The sequence below is a fragment of the Sorex fumeus genome, unplaced genomic scaffold (genome assembly GCF_029834395.1).
Source record: "Sorex fumeus unplaced genomic scaffold, SorFum_2.1 ptg000006l, whole genome shotgun sequence".
In the NCBI taxonomy this organism is placed as follows: Eukaryota; Metazoa; Chordata; class Mammalia; order Eulipotyphla; family Soricidae; genus Sorex; species Sorex fumeus.
In genome coordinates this window covers 67,851,823-67,870,453 of record NW_026606063.1, presented here as the reverse complement: position 1 = coordinate 67,870,453, position 18,631 = coordinate 67,851,823, and positions in this window count along the sequence as shown.

Genomic DNA, 18,631 nt, shown 5'->3' with positions numbered 1-18,631 from the left:
CCAGTAGGCAGGGACCACACCCACCATCTGACCCCCGGCGCCATGTAATCACATCAATGGCCAAGACCCAGAAACTATAAAACCCAGCTCCCGGAAGAGAACAGTGCAGAGTCTCCTGTTCCTGTGCCTGGTTGTCCTCGCCGGGCCCCTTGGAGGGGGCGGGTTGAGTTTTCCTCCCTGCCCCAAACAGAGCTCAGGCAGACGAAGACCTCCAGAACTAGCCACCACCATGCTGAGACCACTCTCCACACTCATGAAGGTACCGGCAGAGGAACAAAGGCATAAGGGACCCGGGGCTGAGATCTCCAAGCCTGCTCGGATGGGGGCTGAGCATCCTCCACCCAGATCCTCCACTTTCCAGTAGGCAGGGGTCACACCCACCATCTGACCCCCAGCACCATGTAATTCCATCAACGGCCAAGACCCAGAGATTATAAAACCCAGCTCCCGGAAGCGACATCTTATTATTTCTTTCATACTTTGGACAACCTGGCAGGTTACCGAATGTTACCTGCCCTCATGGCAGAGTCTGACAAACTCTCTGTGACGTACCCAATATGCCAAATACCAGTAACAATGATGGGTCTCTCTCCTAACCCGGAAAGAGCCTTGAATATGGCACTTTTAAAATCTCAGGGCTAGGACGAAGAAGACATTACTGGTGCCTGCTCAAGGCAATCGACGAACAACGGGATCGGGATCATGATCGTGAATGCCCCAAAGTAGAGAGAGATTATGGGGAATCATTTCTGCCATGGAGGCAGGGGGGAGGGTGGGAAAGGGAGAGTATACCCAGAATATTGGTGGGGGGAATATGCACTGGTGGAGGGTTGGGTGTTTGGTCATTGTGTGATTGTAACCCAAACATGAAAGCTTGAAACTGTCTCACGGAGATTCAAAAAAAATTTTTTTTCTTCCTCATCTGAAAACTTGTTCCCTGTTTCTTGACACAGAACTGAAAATTCCTTGACCCTCTTGAACTTTCTTCCTATATTTTATCCCCTTTCTCTGAGCTTGCCAGTTGAGAATGTGTTCAGATGCGGTGGCTGAGAGAGTCTAAACTGATCAACTTCTCAGTGAATATTTCTGTCACATCACAGGTGCATCCCTTGTCACAAACCTCTCGTTGCTCCAAGAAATAGCAGTATTCAGACAACAGATGAAAAACTTAGTGTCTTCAGAAGATTGAGGAACAGTGAATGACGTCTTCTCATAGCATATGGGATTCACAAAGAGTAGACAAACACTTCTATGGCATGCAGTGTACCACCTAGGGTGAGACAGTCAGTGTGGGGTTAAGATAGGACTCACACAAGGACTATCACACTGACTGGTGCAGAGATCCAAGGTGTGTGAGTCAGTATCTGAGATCCTAAGGATACCATCCTACCACCCCATCAACATCACTGTTCTCTCATTCTGGAGGTTGTCCTTGAAACTGCAAACCCAGATATCCCTGTGCAGTCCTATGGTCTCCCACAACTGATTTCAGCACCATACAGAGCAAACCAGATCCTCATGAGCCACCAGCCCAGTAGGATATACTCGCCCGAAGTATTGAGTATCCTGGGGAGGGTCTGGAATTTTCACAAGAAGCAGCAGGTCCCAGGGGAGCCCTGCACTGATTGTGGAGTCTAGAGGAGACATATTCCTCTCCAGTGATGAGCCTGTCACTGGGGCCTCCCCAAGTTCTTCTGTCAGACAGGAGTAGCTCCCGAGATTCCCCTTCTGCAGGGCCCAGAACAGGACCTTCCAGGGACATTTGCTGCTTCACACCTGACTTGAGCAGGAGAGATCTCCCCACCCTGCTGCCATTGCTCTTCATGAAACAGGATCCTGCTCCCAATGGGCCTCATCTACCCTCCTGAGGGAGCTTCAAACCAATCCTTACTTAGTCACTGCTTGGTGCAACAAACTCACCAACAAGGACTCTGCACAGGGATTCATAGTGACAGGTCCAACTCAGGGTCAACAATGGGCAGTAGGTAAGAGAAACCTGGGCCCCAACCCTGCAGGCACTGCAGCCTGTGTGATGCAGGATGACCTGGATCAGTGAGCTCAGCCTGAACAGAAGATCAGAGAATCCAACCCTTCAGGCTCCATCACAGAGGAAAAGGAGATGCTGTGGGGCTTCTCTGGGGGACAAGGAAGGACGGGAGAGAAGTGTGAGTGAGGCTTCAGAGCTATTCCCCTGTTATGTTGCTAGATCACAAAGCTAATTCACTGAAGCCTTGCAATCACTGCCTAAACTCCAACAGAGCACCAGGATGGAATGTAAGCAAACAATAGCCAGGATCAGATTCTGATTTTGTATTATTTATTTGATTATTGTGTGCGTGGATGTGGTGCAAAAGCTGCTGCTTAGTGCTGAGAGAGTGTAATGATCCCTCTAGGCAATTCTTGGTCAGTTGAGCCAACCAATTCTGTGTAAGAGATGAGGATTTGCAGATTTGGGGGGCTTTTGAAACTGGGGATGACTAGCCCCCCACTATTTCTTTGTCTACCAGGGTCAGTCTAGTGGTACTTATAATGTCCCATAGACACTCAGGGAAACTGTGGTGCCAGGGATCACCTGGGTGGATTGAGGCATAAACCGCAAGCTCTGTACTTTCTCTCCTCACTGACTTGGGCTGATCTCAGGGTGAGATGCTCCTCACACTGTGTGGCTCTGCAGGTGACAATGACCCTCCCATGGAAACAGTCAGGGAGACTGTATGGGAGCAGTGTCACTACTGACATCTAGTGAACAAGGAATCAGGACAACCCATACATTAATACATGGAAATTAGCTCACTCAGTCTGATGCATTTTTGAATCAGAGAAACACAACAGTCAACAGCTTCATCTCTAAGGCCATGCAGGACTATTAGCCAATAAGCCAAGGATGAATCGAAAGCTCTTTTCCTCAGCATTCAGAAAATCATGGGGTGAGGATGAAGAGACTATTAAAGCCCACCATCCCTCTCCCTGCTCCCCCCCACATTCCAGTTCTCCTGAGGCAGACCCCTCTCAGAGATGACAGGATTAGCCTCAGCTCAGACTCCCCCATGGGAACACACAGGATGGGGGTTCACACCCCACACATGGGATTCTCACACTCCTGGATGTTGGAGAGTGAAGTTGGAGAGACAAGGTTCCTCACTGTCACTTCCAGTGAGACCCTCCTACTGTCAACAGGAGTCCCTCTCTCCTCTTGTCCAGCAGGTCTCTTCTAGGTGGGTGTCTGATGGAACAGAGAGGTGGTTCCCTGAAGTCCCTATATTCCAATATAATACAGCTGGTGTAACCTCCCTCATTTTACCTAAAGTGATTTGACAGATCTATCTCCAACTATGAATAGTAAATATGTTGTCAAAACAGTTCATAGTACAAAGGCATGACACAACTTCTGCAATGTATTATTTTCTCTGTATATATGCATTTATTTATTTTGCTTTTTGCATCACACCTGGCGATGCACAGGGGTTACTCCTGGCTCTGCACTCAGGAATTACCCCTGGTGGTGCTCAAGGAACCATGTGGGATGCTGGGAATCGAACCCGGGTTGTCCATGTGCAAGGCAAACGCCCTACCTCCTATGCTATTGCTCCAGCCCCTAGTTATTTATTTATTTATTATTTTTTTATTTTTTATTATTATTTATTATTCAATAAAAAGATTTTATTGAATCACAGTGAGATACACAGTTACAAACTTGTTCATGATTGGGCTTCAGTCATACAATGTTCCAACAGCCATCCTTCGGTGTGCATTTTCCACCATCAAAGACAAAGGGAATTCTATCCCCACACCAGAAAAGGGTGAAAATATCGCTCCAACTCAGACTCTAAACGCTTCATACTTTCCCACCACACCACAGAGCCCCTGTCCCTGCTGATAACAGACCTATGACTCTGAGTATTTCTAAAATCCAGGGACTCTTTCATTTCGGAAGTCAGTCTGCCATCTAGTGGCCAAAGTCTGATACAGCAATTTAATACGTTTCAGGTTCAGATGATAATGGGGATGTCTGTGCAAAAGGCAGGGAACCTGGCTCTGCTCTGAATTTGCCCATTTATGTATCACCCACATGACCTTGAGTAGATCACTTACTCTCCTGGGTTTTAGTTTTCTCATTTGTAACTCTGATAAAGAGTATGTAACCTGCCCACACGGCAGAGTGGCAAATTCCCTGTGGCGTACCCAATATGCCAAATACCAGTAACAATGATGGGTCTCATTCTCCTAACCCTGAAAGAGCCTTGAATATGGCACTTTTTTAAAAAAAATTCTCAGGGCTAGAACGAAGGAGACGTTACTGGGGCCTGCTCGAGGCAATTGAAGAACAACAGGATGGTCATGACCGTGATGATCTTGGTCATCCTGGGGAATCCAGAGACTTTCTCCAAGTCTTTGGAACAGACTGTAAAGCCTGTCACCAAGCCAAACCACATGGAAACGGGCCTCGCTGAAGACAATTGCTTGGCACCTTCAACCTCCATTCATCAGCGGTCGGTCAGAGAGAATTAGACAAACAGACACACAATGAAACAAACAAACACACATTCAAGGACTGTCCAAGCTTTAGAGTGGATGGCAGGCCCGGTGAACTCACAGGAACCCGTTTATTCAATGCAATGTCTGTCCCTCCAAATAGGGTCCCAATGGGCGAGTCATTGTTTAAATTGGCAGGGAAATTAGGACAGTTGGTGAGCACATCCACATTCAGTGTGTGCATGAGGAGCAGAGGCTAGGGTGTCTCACAGAGACAATCAACAGTCACCCTATATCGATGTCTGGGCACCTTCTTATTATTTTTTGCCTGAATTTCTCTCTACCCCTTAAATATCTTTAGCTGTTTTATTATGGCCTTTGGGCTGGAGCAATAGCACAGCGGTAGGGTGCTTGCCTTGCACACAGCCAACATGGCCGACCCGAGTAGTTTGATCCCTCCACCCCTCTCTGAGAGCCCGGCAAGCTACTGAGCGTATCTCGCCCGCACGGCAGAGCCTGGCAAGCTACCCGTGATGTATTCGATATGCCAAACATAGTAACAACAAAAGTCTCCAATGGAGACGTTACTGGACCCACTCGAGCAAATCGATGAACAATGGGAGGACAGTGACAGTGATTATTCTAGCCTTTACTGAGTGCTGCCTTTTGGTGCATTTTGGTGTGCCTGATTATATACTCTCAGACCAAACATGTTTTTCCCAGGAAACTATCTTGACCTTGAGATTTGGAATAAGGGAACAACTTCACACAAAAGTGTGTGGGAAAAATAAAGTGTTTCATATTACTAATAAACTGTCTACTAGATGAGTAGAAATGGCATGTGACTAGGACTTTTGAAGAGATGTCAGTCAAAATGGGAAAGTACTACAAACTGTAAATCCTCTGATATGCCACAGATGTCATTTTTGAAAAGGCAGGAGGGTTCCAGAGATGAGGAGGAACCTGCAAGGATCATGGCACATGTAGGGGTTGGATGGCAGAAAGCAGAGGGCTCCTGGCTCCTCCCTAGAGTGGTAATGCAGCCTCATTGCTTCTTCCAGGATAACCCAGACCAGTTCTGAGGACCAAGGCGGCTGCACCACTGAGGAGACCTTGGAGCCATGAAACCTAGAGGCTCAGTGAGGATTGTCCCTATGACTCCATTGGATACCTAGGGGGACAAATCAACCAATATTGACCCATAGTGCAGTCTTGGTGTGTTAAGATTCAACCCCAGGGTCTCATACATGGTCTTCTACATCAATGGTCCTGAATGATTTTGGTTTTTTTTTTGTTTTTTTGTTTTTTTGCTTTTTGGGTCACACCCAGCGATGCTCAGGGGTTACTCCTGGCCCATGCACTCAGGAATTTCTCCTGGAAGTGCTCAGGGGACCATATGGGATGATGGGAATTGAACCTGTGTCAGTCATGTTGGCTGCCTGCAAGGCAAACGCCCTACCCGCTGTGCTATCACTCCAGCCCCGGTCCTGAGTGATTTTGATCAGGAGATTGTGATCATGCTTTTCCAATGTGAGACTGACTCTACAGATGATTATACTGAAGAGACTTGAAATGCAGCTAGTGCAACTCAGTAATTTTGCATTTAAGTTTAGTATAATTTAAGACTATGAAACCATGCCTTAACTGCAGCAAGTTCTTGTGCTGATATACACTGTACTACCCTGTTGTAGACTATTTCCCAGATAACCATGTGTTTTAGGAAGCAATAAGAACACCAGGACAACCAGGCTATCAACTGTTAATCCCAGGGTCTGCCACACGCTCATGTCATCCATCTGGTGCATGGGGGATTTCTCCCTCAGCCTTTATTTAACCACTTTCTTTCCTAATAAATTTTGTTATATGACTGAGATCCTATTGCCCTGGATGGTGCTTTGTCTTGGCCATGCTTCTTGAGTGAGGCTTTGAGCACCTGCTCCACTAGACCACGATCATCTCCTCATTCCTGAATTCCCTGTAGCTACAAAATAACTACAAGAGACCAAATGGAACAATCACAAAGTGTGTGTTGTAAGCTGCCCTGATAAATGTTTCTACCATACATGGACAAAGTTCCTCTGTCTGGAGGGCATAAAAAGAATCCATAGGCTATCTTGGGATCTGCAATATTTTTACTGCATTATAGAAATGAAGGAAAAACACAATGAATCAAGTATAAATATTGCCCCTTGCTCTAGTCTTTGCAGTAAGATTTTTGCCTGCGCCAACAGAGCCAGGAGAGTTACCTTTGCTGTTGCGGATGAATGACTTTGTTCCTGTACATTTCACGAACACTATTGGATGTCTCTCTGGAAGTGAGAAGGGGGTTAGGCTGCTGATTTCTATATAACGAGATATGAAAATTATAGTTCTTATAATATGTGGGTTTATATTTTACACCTTGTTGTGAATGTGATCAACCAGCAAATTCCCATGCTCTGGCCCATCAAACACCCAGACCAACATCATGAAGGACAGGTCCCCACACAGGGGCCTCTGAGAGCCAGTGGGATGTGGACACAGCTCTGGGCCCAGAGTGACATTGGTGTTCTAGAATCTTGGGACTCAGGAGGTATTGGACAGGATCTAGAGGATAGAGTACTCTCTAAAGCTGAGTTCAGGGACAGTATCTACCTGGTAACTTTTCTATCAGGAGCAGCATGGATGATCAGGTTCAGTCTGGTACCAGAGAAGAATCTCCCTCAGTCCATTGCCAGCTTCCCAAGTGAGGAAGGTTCCTTTCCTGCTCCATTGTCTTTCCTGTGACAAGGATTTGACTTTGGAGGACTGTGTCTACCCCAGTGAGCAAGTGTCAGAGAAATTCCTAACCTACATTCTGCTTCCCCTGACTCCACTCACCAAGAATATCTTGCACAGATATCCAAGTAAATGAGTGAGAACCAGCGGTGACCATGGGCAGGAATGAGAGAACTTGGGTCCTACTTCTGAAGGCACCAGGACTCCTGTGGAGGATGACTGGGGCCCGTGAAGTCAGGACAGGGAGTCAGAACTGACATACTGCAGTCACCATGAGGGATGCAGAGGAGACACCCTGGAGGTGCAGGTGGAGCAGGTGAGAGGGACTGGGAAGGGCGGTCTGGGATGGGGGAGAAGTGAAGCTACTTTTTTCTTTCTTAGTATATTTGTTTGATAGCTTTTTCATTTGTGAGCTTCAGGCCACACCTGGCAGTGCTCAGGACTTATTCCAGGCTTAAGGATTAGTCCTGAAAGGAAAAATATGGAGTTCAAGGGATGTTAAAAGTTTTGGGCACATAAGAGGCAAGATCGTTACATTTTGTACTCTCTTTGACGAATATGAACCACTTTGGTTTCATAAAAATGTACATTTCATAGTAAATTCCATTAATACATAAAATCTTGAAAACGTTGTGTCAATAGTCAGGTACTTAGATAGAAATATATCCCTTACAAATGTGGGCAAGACTGGGAGGGTGAAGTGCGGGTGCCCATCAGCTGTGAGTTCACAACTGTTCATTCACAGCTCACAGCCCCCTGCATACCTGCTGGTCTGCCAGGTCAGGACTGTGCCTCTGACCAGGCCCTAATGTGGGTTCTGCAGTACAGCAGGGGATGTCAGGATCCAGACCCACAGCTGCAGCCTCTTCCCCTGAGACCCCAGTGCCTTCCTCTCACTGACTCTGAGACTCTGCTGTCTGCTCACCAGCAAAGAACAAGTGTAGCCATCTGGGGCAGGACAGGCAGGGAGGTTTATGTTAGGGGATATATCACTGTGTGAGGAGTCTTTTTAGCTTGCATGCAGTAGTAAACGCCAACATCCTCAGGCTCCACCCTGCTAATCTGAAGAGTGAATTTTGTCCCTGACCCACTGCTACTAAACCTATCTGGGACCCCAGGCTGTCGGTTAGAAACTAGATAGAACAGGAGCCTTGGAGGTTGGCCTGGCTTCTGATGGTACCAGTCCAGATAGGTGTATCCAAAATTACCTACGAGGCTCTCACTAGACGTGCAGGAGATGGAGGTTGTCTCTCCCTTGATAATGGACAGGGAGAGTGGATGCTGAGTCATCACAATATCACTTCTGGATCCTGGAAAATTGATTTTTAAAAGTGTCAGGTTACAATCAATCATCACCAGTCAATATCATTGCTTCCATTCTGTAATTTATTTGGTAAAATTCTGTTTACTGGGAAAGTCATTACTTGAATGATTTATACTGCTACACAAGAAGGATGTCATCCCAGTGAAGAGACCTTAGGGATGGGGATACAGGCCTCTACACCTTCCCTGGGCCATCTCCACTTTCCTGATATTTTTCGCTCACACAGTCTGACACACACACAAAACACACAAGGAGACCAGTACGTCCCCCAACCCCTTCCCTCCTGGATCCATTCTTTCTGTTCTCCCTGCTCCCCTTACCTGGGATCCACAATATCAGCAGACCCAGAAACTGAGCAGGGAACCTCATTTTTGGAGTTGATCTGAGAAGACCTGATAGCTGAAAGCAAGACAGAGCTGACTCTTATGTGAGACTGTCCAATATAGATCCTCCCCTGGGACAGCATGCAAATGCACTGGTGGGTGCATCGGTGTGAAAAGACCTCCAGGAAGGAGTCACTTCTCTTGAGCAAAGTGATGAATGTGTCTTCTAATCTATGAAAAATAGTGAAAACATTAACTTAGCCTGGATGGTAGTGGTTAAGATGGAACATTTCTCAGTCTAACTGTAGGTAACACAGATGTGTGTCAATGTTTCTTATTTTTTTGTTTTGTTTTATTATTTGTTTCCTTGCTTGGGTAAAAACCCAACAATGCTCAGGGGTTACTCTTGGCTCCTCACCCAGGAAGTACTCCTAGCAGTACATGGGGGAGAATATAGGTTGCTGCACGCAAGGTAATCACCTTAAACACTGCACTATCACTCAAGCCCCTCTCTGTCTCTCTCACAATTAGTATATTTCTGATTTATCAGGTGCGCTAGCCATGTAAATATGTGTCTATGTCAATCTCAAACAAGCAACTGACAGAAAAATCTGTCTCCCATAATCTTCCATGTGAGAATGTCCTGAATCTTGTGCAGTGTCTCGACTTCTTTTTTTTTTTTTTTGCTTTGCTTTTTTTTTTTAATTTTTATTAGTGAAATACCATGACGTAGAGTTGTAGACTTATAAATTTTTTGTGTGGGTTTCAGTTATACAATGATTAAAAACCCATCCATTCACCAGTCCCCATTTTCCACCACCACGGGTCCCAGTATCCATCCCACCCACCCACATCTTCCCCATCCCACCATGCCTCTGTGGCAGTGCATTCCCTTTTGTTCTCTCTCTCAATTTGGGTGTTGTGATTTGCAAAAAAATCATTTAGTGGCAATCATATTTGGTCTACAGGCTACTTTCAGCATGCTTCTCCTATCCTGGGAGGATCAACCCAACACTCTTTATTTGGTGCTCCCTTCTCTATCTGAGCTCCCTTTTCCCCTAGCACGTGTGGCTGGCCTCCAAGCCATGAGTCACACCTGGTAATGCTCAGGGTTGACTCCTGGCTTTGCACTCAGGAATCACTCCTGGTGGTTCTTGAGGAACCATAAGGGGTGCCAGAACTTGAACCCCGGTTGGCTATGTGCAAGGAAAATGTCCTATCCATTGTGATATGGCTCCAGCCTCAAGTCTCAACATTTAGAATGGACATGGAAGAGACAAATTTCTCTGTTTCTGTTGTAATCAGGTTAATAGTTTCACATTGTAATAATCACGAATTTGGAATTTCCTTTCCCTGGGGCCTAATGAATTGAGTTCATGGTGACGCATATGCTCAAGAAGTTTGACACAGAAAAAGAAAATCCTCTTTTGAATGAGGTTACATTTATACTCTCAAACTTTAACGCAGAGTCTCAATTAAGGTCATGCAAGTTGAAATACATTTTACTACATTTAAGGCAAGAGAAGGATTATACATGCATCAATAAGGCTTAAATTCAGTTACAACCATATATCACACTGGAACAAAATGTCTCTTTAGCGGTAAGTGCAGGGGCTGCTTTTTGCAATAGCAGACCCTGGCGTGTGAATCCCACAATCTGTTAGGGATTCAACCCAGAGTCTGTCTCTTAGGGGGTTCATAACCAGCACAGATTATTGAACTTAAAATTTTGGGTCACATCTTACAATGGCGTTGGCGGGGTGACGAAAAATTGTGGCGTTGAACACAGCATCACTGCCTCCCCTGGTTGGGCCCAGTCACAGCGCCTCCGAGCTTGGGGCAATAACAGTAGCTCATGTAGTAACTAGTCCACTGTGGAATGCTGTCCGAAAACCACCCAGTGACTTGGGATTTGGCACAGTTGTTCGACCTGGCACAAACCTTATGCGATGATGTCTCTTTCTTCCAGCTATTCAACAACCTCTGGGCACACTCCATCCACCTCAAGAAGATCAATCCCAGTCTGCAGATACCCCAGGCACTGCCTGGAGATGCAGGCACGTGTGTGTTGTCAGTGTACAAATTGTTACAGCAGGCTGGTCACCAGGAGCTTACATTCGGTAGACAGGGAACACCTACAGGGACACCTACAGATCGCCCCCAAAGCCTCCATCTTACCCCCAGAGATCCCGGCAAGCTACCGAGGGTATCCAACCCGCATAGCAGAGCCTGGCAAGCCACCCATGACATACCAGATATGCCAACAACAGTAGCTAAATTGGGTCTCATTTCCCTAACCTTGAAGGAGCCTCCAGCTGAGTTGAGAAGAACAAGAGGGCTTGTACTAAACAGATAGCGCACACACTAACGGGCAGGTCGGTTCCGTGAAAGCAGCTGGCCACCACGGTGGCCCAGAAGAGTGTGTCAGTTATGAAGGGCATGAAGAAGCTGTGCTGCTACTGGCCTGACACTGTGGCGTTGCTCGAGATCTGCCAGCTGCCATTCCATCCGCTGGTGCGGGAGATCGCTTAGGATTTCAAGACCGACCTGCGCTACCAGAGCTCCCCAGTCAGGGAGCTGCAGGAGGCATGTGAGGCCTACCTGGTGGGTCTCTTTGAGGACACCAACCTCTGCGTGTCCCCCTCCATGCACGGTACCACTATGCACAAGAACATTCAGCTGGCATGCCACAGCAGTGGACAAAGAGCATAAAGTTTACAACGCTGAAATCCCAGGGCTGGGACAAATGGGGATGCCACTGGCACCCGCTCAAGTAATCGATGATTAACTGGAGGACAGTGGCAGTGACAGTGACATCTTACAAACTTTCAACCCTTCGTTGGTTCAACAATGTGTGGATGATGTTTTCTCTAACTATAGAATTTTGTATCAGACTATAAGAAATAACTTAATCAGTACATGAATACTATTGTCCCAATAGGTGACTCCCCCTATTTTGTTAGGAAAACTCCCAAGTTTCATTTCTGTCTTCTTGGCTTGTGCCTTTGCTTAGGCCTGTTTTTTTTTTTTGTAGGGTTGGTTTAGGGAGGTGCCCTACTAGGCTGCCTGGTACCCTGAAGTTCTGCAGCCCTGGCTGTCATTCCCCAAACCCAAATAGAGAAGAAAATCCAAAAAAATCACACACCTCCCCACCAGCTGTATGACTAGAGCCTTGTGCCTTTGGCTATTATTGAGTGTCAAGGCATGAGCTCTGAGGACTTGCAAAGGAGAGGGAGCTGGGCAGGCTGGGCAGGCAGAGGGGGGACGGTGTGTGGGGTGTGTGGGGACCAGCCCACCTGCAGGGAAGTCAGTAGTGAGGGTCCCTGGGGGGAATCAGAAATTTGCTCACACACAACATGCTCCTCCCCGGGCCCCAAGAGGGCCCCAAGGTGAGCACAGAAGGGTGGGTCCCTGGTCCCTGTTTAGGACACAGCTTCTTACATTCTCTACCCCAGAAACAGGCTTTTTCAGGATACACTTTTTAGACTTGCTCAGGAATTGTACAAATTCTTTGGTTTCTCATCTATGGATAAAATGGAAGCAATGGAAATTTTCTTTTTGCTTTGCAATTGCATTATAGTTTACTGCACTTTGTAAAGGATTAAAATGTTATATTTTTCTATTTGATAGTGGGAGGGCTCTTTGTCAGTCAGTGCTCAGAAACCTAATGGTCACTCTGAACATCATGAAGCCTTCGGGATGAGCAGTTTAATGCCTGGGACCGAGGATGCAAGGCTATTGTGGTGCTGCAGTCCTTGAACTGTCAGGCCTTTATCTGCAGGTGTCTGGGCCATGTGGGTCCTTTGCTAACATGTGGACACAAGCTCATGTCTCCTGATGGGTCCGTCTCCCGCACCAAGGGCTGTATTATTTTGTGTGAGATATTGTTATTATTAGCAGACACAAATTTAATGAGTGAAAAGGATTGTACAAACATTAGGGGTCTTGAGTCATAAATGAGTGCTAAGATAAAGAATATCTGACATCCCAATCCATTAATCTCCTCATCTCACCATCCTGCAACTAAGAAACTATTCCATTACTTCCAAGTCAACACAATAGCAAAAACTTTCCTTCCTCATCTTGAAAGACTTGTTTCTTTTCCAGCTCTAATTCATGACACAGACCTGAATATTTTTTGACATCCTTGAACTCTCTTCCTATCATTCATCTTCTTCCCCTGTGCTGGCCAGTTGAAAATGTGTTCAGATGCGGTGGCTGAGATAGTACAGCTTGACTGAATCCTCACTGAATATCTCTGTCTCATCACTGGTGCATCCCTTGGTCACAAACCTCGTGTTGCTCGAAAGACACAGCAGCTCTCAGACACCAGACTTAATGTATTGAGGAGAATGAGGTGATAGCATTATAGAACAGCCAGTGACAGCACCATCACAGCATATGGGATTCACAGACACTAAACAAACACCTCTACAGGATGCAGGGTGCCACCTGGGGCAAAAGAGTCAGTGTCCAGTAAAGATAGCACTCACACAAGGAGAACTGTCACTCTGGGCTTGGGCAGAGATCCATGCTGGGAGAGTCAGCATCTGGGTTCCAAAGAGTGCCATCAACATCACTGTTCTTTCATTCTGGAGGCTGTCCCTGGAACTGCAAACCATGTTCTCTTGCAGTATCCTGTGGTCCCACACCACTGAATTCAGCACCCAAGAGCCCAAACCAGACTCCCATGAACCATTACCCCATGCTAGGCCAGGAGGGAGTCATCACTAAAGGAAAAAAAAAACACAGTAAACCCTGAGCAGTGCTAGGTGTGGCCTCAATGAAAATGAAATATAATTTAAAACATTTATTTTTTCGGGCGCCCCTCGTGTCCTATTGATAGGACCCGATGGTTACTGTGAACAATATTCAGCCATCTGGCTATTGAGAAATGTAGTTCTAGGACCTTTTGGCTTGAAGTATATCTGATTAGAATAAATGTAACAACAACCTCATCCTAAAGGCAAGGTTAGGATAAACAAAGCAGCTAAACATGAATCTTGAGCACTCAGAATTCAGTGTAGGAAAGGTAATGGGGTCCCCCCTTAAATGAGGTGCCCGTGAGGAAGCCCTGCTCTGAGGGTCCAGGGGTGTGAGGCATCAGCTCAATCTCCCTCAGAGAAACACACAGACCAGAGAGATCACATCACATGCACGGGGTTCTCACACTCTGGGAGGCTGGAGAAGAAAGGTCTTGGTCCCACAAAGTCACTTCCCTTGAGACCTCCTGTCAGCAGGAACCCCTCTCTCCCCTTGTCTCACAGAATTCTCCTGGGTGTGTACCTGTGGGGATGGAGGGGGTTCCCTGGTGTCTTTTTATGATTTCTCATTATCTTCCCTCCTGTGACTTTACAATAAGTAATGGTTTATCTTCCCTGTCTACAGTCATGATCAAATAATGTCACAATATAAATTGGGGAGATGTGGAGAAAGGGTAACTTCACTAATATTTCCAGCAGACAGGTGATACTGGACTTCTGCTCACACTGCAAGAACATGAGAATTTTCATAAAACTTATCCTCTGACAGCTACTTCTATATATATCCCATCATTCCAACAGGACCCATTGTCCCTATTGTCATGGGACACCAGCTCAGTTTCTGTCCCAGTGCTTTTAAGATCCAGGCTCCCTGCATGGTCACTTTTGGGGCCTGTCTCCCAACTAGTGGATGTTTTCTGATACTGCAGCTAAAATGATTTCAGATGCTTGTCCTAGTGATTCTAGAGAGACTTTTTACATCAGTCTTTGAAACACATGCTGTAATACACAGCACAAGACAAATCTGCAAGTATTAAGCAAAATATTGATATCTCTTTATAATAAAATGTTCAGCTATCTCTGAAGTAACCACGAACAGGGGATCAAGAATTCAGGAGGGATGGTGTGTCGCCAGGAGCTAAGTGCTAATTTCTTTCATCCTCACATGTCATGGATCTAACTTCAGAAAAATCTTCAAGAAGGAAGAGGAAGCTTCTGGTGAAACGACAGGTGAGCGGTGGGTCAGCAGAGGACTCCTGACTCCTGAGATAGACTTGTCATTCCAGCTCCATGCCTCCTTCCAGAACTCTCCAGACTCACTCTGAGACCCACAGCTGCAGCACCAGTGAGGTGGACTCAGAAGCCATCAGCTTATTGATATGACATGTGAGGTCTGTCCTCATGGCTGCTTTAGAAAGCAGTGTGACATTTCGACCATTAGTGTTCAATACCACTGTTTAATTTGTTGGCAACACGAATATAAACCAAGGACTCAGCACAAAAATCATGTACTCCAGCTCATCTATTCATCTGCATTATAGTTCTGTATTTTTTTGCTATGAATGATGTGAGCTTATGCATAAATGTTTCCAAAAATGGATTTTGGTAATTCATAAGTAACTACTTTCTGTACAACTTAGTAGCTTGTTTTATATCATTTTACAATATAAGTTTATTCCAATTAAAATATTTCCACTATATTTGATCAAAACGAAGGTGAGGTTTTAGGTAGTAAAACCCAGTCACATCACCAGGACAACAGGTGATATATATATATATATATATATATATATATATATATATATATATATATATTCCTGTTCCCTTCAGTCAACTGTGTGTGATACACATGTCAGTGTGGATGCTACACATGGCACATCTCTGTAAACTTCCCGGGTTTCTGCTGCTGTTGGACATGTATGGAGACGCTGTTGAGCTGCTGTGAGGAGCTGGATATTGGGTCCACAGGCTGCACTAGAAGCCAGACACAACACCAAGTGCTGTATTAGTTTGTGTGAGAAACTGTCATTGTTAGTCGGCATGAATTGAATGAGTGCAAAGGACTGTACAAACATTTGGGGTCTTGAGTCATAAATGAATGCTAAGATAAAGAATTTCTAACAGGCTGACCTATTCTCCTGCTCATGTCTCCATCCTTCACCTGATAAAAGTATCCATTTCTTCCACATCAACATACTAAAAATTTTCCTTCCTCTAAAGACCTCAATATCAGACATGACTCCATAAGGTACATAGAGGAAAATGTAGGCAGAACTCTCCACAACATTGGAGCTAAAACATCTTTAAGGATGAAACAGCACTGACCATGTAAATGGAAGCAAACATAAGCAAATGGCATTACATCAAACTAAGAAGCTTCTGCACTTCAAAAGAAACAGTGACCAAAATACAGAAAGAGCACACAGAATGGGAAAGAATGTTTACACAATACCCATCTGATAAGAGATTAATATCCAGGATATACAAGACACTAGTAGAATTGTACAAGACAAAAACCTCCAACCCCATCAGAAACGGGGAGAAGAAATGAACAGAAGTTTCCTCAAAAAAGAAATACAAATGGCCAAAAGGCACATGGAAAAATGCTACACATCGCTAGCCATCAGGGAGATGCAAATCAAAACAAAAATGAGATATCATCTCAGACCACATAGACTGGCACACATTCAAAAATCAAAAGCAACCCGTGCTGGCATGGATGTGGGGGAAAAGGGACACTCTTTCACTCTTGGTGGGAATGCCCACTAGTCCAGCATTTCTGGAAAACAATATGGATAGTACTTCAAAAACTAGAAATTGAGCTTCTATATGACCCTACAGTTCCACTTCTGGGAATATATCCCGAGGATGCAAAAAAGCACAGTAGAAGAGGCATTGAGTGGCACCCTGCCACAGAGGCAGGGTGGGATGGGGGGTATGGGACTGGGAGAGATACTGGGACCCGTGGTGGTGGAGGATGGGCACTGGTGGAGGGATGGGTAATTGATCATTGTATAACTGAAACCCAAGCACAAAAAATTTTTAAAAAGCACAGTAGAAATGACATCTGTACCTATATGTTCATTGCAGCACTCTTCAAAATAGCCAAAATCTGGAAACAACCCAAGTGCCCTAGAACAAATGATGGGCTAAAGAATCTTTGGTACATCTGCACAATCTAATCCTATGCAGCTGTCAGGAAAGTTGAAGTCATGAATTTTGCTTATAAATGGATAGACATGAAGAGTATCATGCTAAGTGAAATGAGTCAGAAAGAGAGAGACAGACATAGAAGGACTGCACTCATTTGTGGAGTATAAAACAACATAATATGAGGCTGATTCCTAAGGATAGTAGATACATAGGATAGACAGATTGTTCCGTAGTTGAAAGCCTGCCTTATGAACAAAGGAGAGAAGGCAGCTGGAGGAGAGAAGGGATCACTAAGAAAATGATGGCTGGAGGAATCGGTCAGGATGGGAGATGTGTGCAGAAAGTGGATAAAGTGGATAGTGGATAACCTCTTAGGGTCTGTATTGCAAACCATAATACTGAAAAAGTAGAGAGAGATTATGGGGAATCATATCTGCCATGGAGGCAGGGGGAGGGTGGCAAACGGGGGGGGGGGGTGGTATACCCAGAATATTGGTGGTAGGGAATGTGCACTGGTGGAGGGTTGGGTGTTCGATCATTGTGTGATTGTAACCCAAACATGAAAGCTTGAAACTATCTCACGGTGATTCAATAAAAACAATTTTTTTCTTCCTCATCTTGAAAAACTTTTTCCCTATTTCTTGACACAGAACTGAAAATTCCTTGACCCCCTTGAACTTTCTTCCTATATTTTATCCCCTTCCTCTAAGCTGGCCAGTTGAGAATATGTTCAGATGCGCTGGCTGAGAGAGTCCAAATTAATCAACTCCTCAGTGAATATCTCTGTCTCATCACAGGTGCATCCCTTGTCACAAACCTGTCGTTGCTCCAAGAAATAGCAGTATTCAGACAACAGATGAAAGACTTGGTGTCTTGAGAAGATTGAGGAATAGCGAATGACGTCTTCGCATAGCATATGGGATTCACAGAGAGTAGACAAACACCTCTATGGCATGCAGGGTACCACCTGGGGTGAGGGAGGCCGTCAGCATAGGATGAAGATAGAACTCACACAAGGACTATCACACTGACTGGTGCAGAGATCCATGGTGTGTGAGTCAGTATCTGGGATCCTAAGGATACCATCCTACCACCCCATCAACATCACTGTTCTCTCATTCTGGAGGTTGTCCTTGAAACTGCAAACCCAGCTCTCCCTGTTCAGTCCTATAGTCTCCCACCACTGAATTCAGCACCGGACAGACCAAACCAGAACCCCCATGAGCCACCAGCCCAGCAGGATATACACATGCCAAAGTATTGAGTATTCTGGGGAGGGTCTAGAATTTTCACAAGAAGCAGCCGGTCCCAGGGGAGCCCTGCAGTGATCATGGAGTCTAGAGGAGATGGATTCCTCTCCAGTGAACAGCCTCTGACTGGGACCTCCCCAAGTTCTTTTGTCAGACAGGAGTACCTCCTGAGATTCCCCTTTTGCAAGGCCCAAAACAGGAGCTTCCAGGGCCAATTGCTGCTTCACACCTGACTTGAGTAGCAGAGATCTCCCCATCCTGCTGCCATTGCTCTTCATAAAACAGGATCCTGCTCCCAATGGGCCTCATCTGCCCTCCTGAGGGAGCTTCAAACCAATCCTTACTTAGTCACTGCTTGGTGCAAAAAACTCACCAACAAGGACTCTGCACAGGGATTCATGGTGACAGGTCCAACTCAGGGTCAGCAATGGGCAGGAGGTAAGAGAAACCTGGGCCCCAACCCTGCAGGCACAGCAGCCTGTGTGACACAAGATGACCTGGGTCTGTGAGCTCAGTCAGAACAGCAGATCAGCGAATCCCACCTTTCCGGCTCCATCACGGAGGAAAAGGAAATGCTGTGGGGCTTCT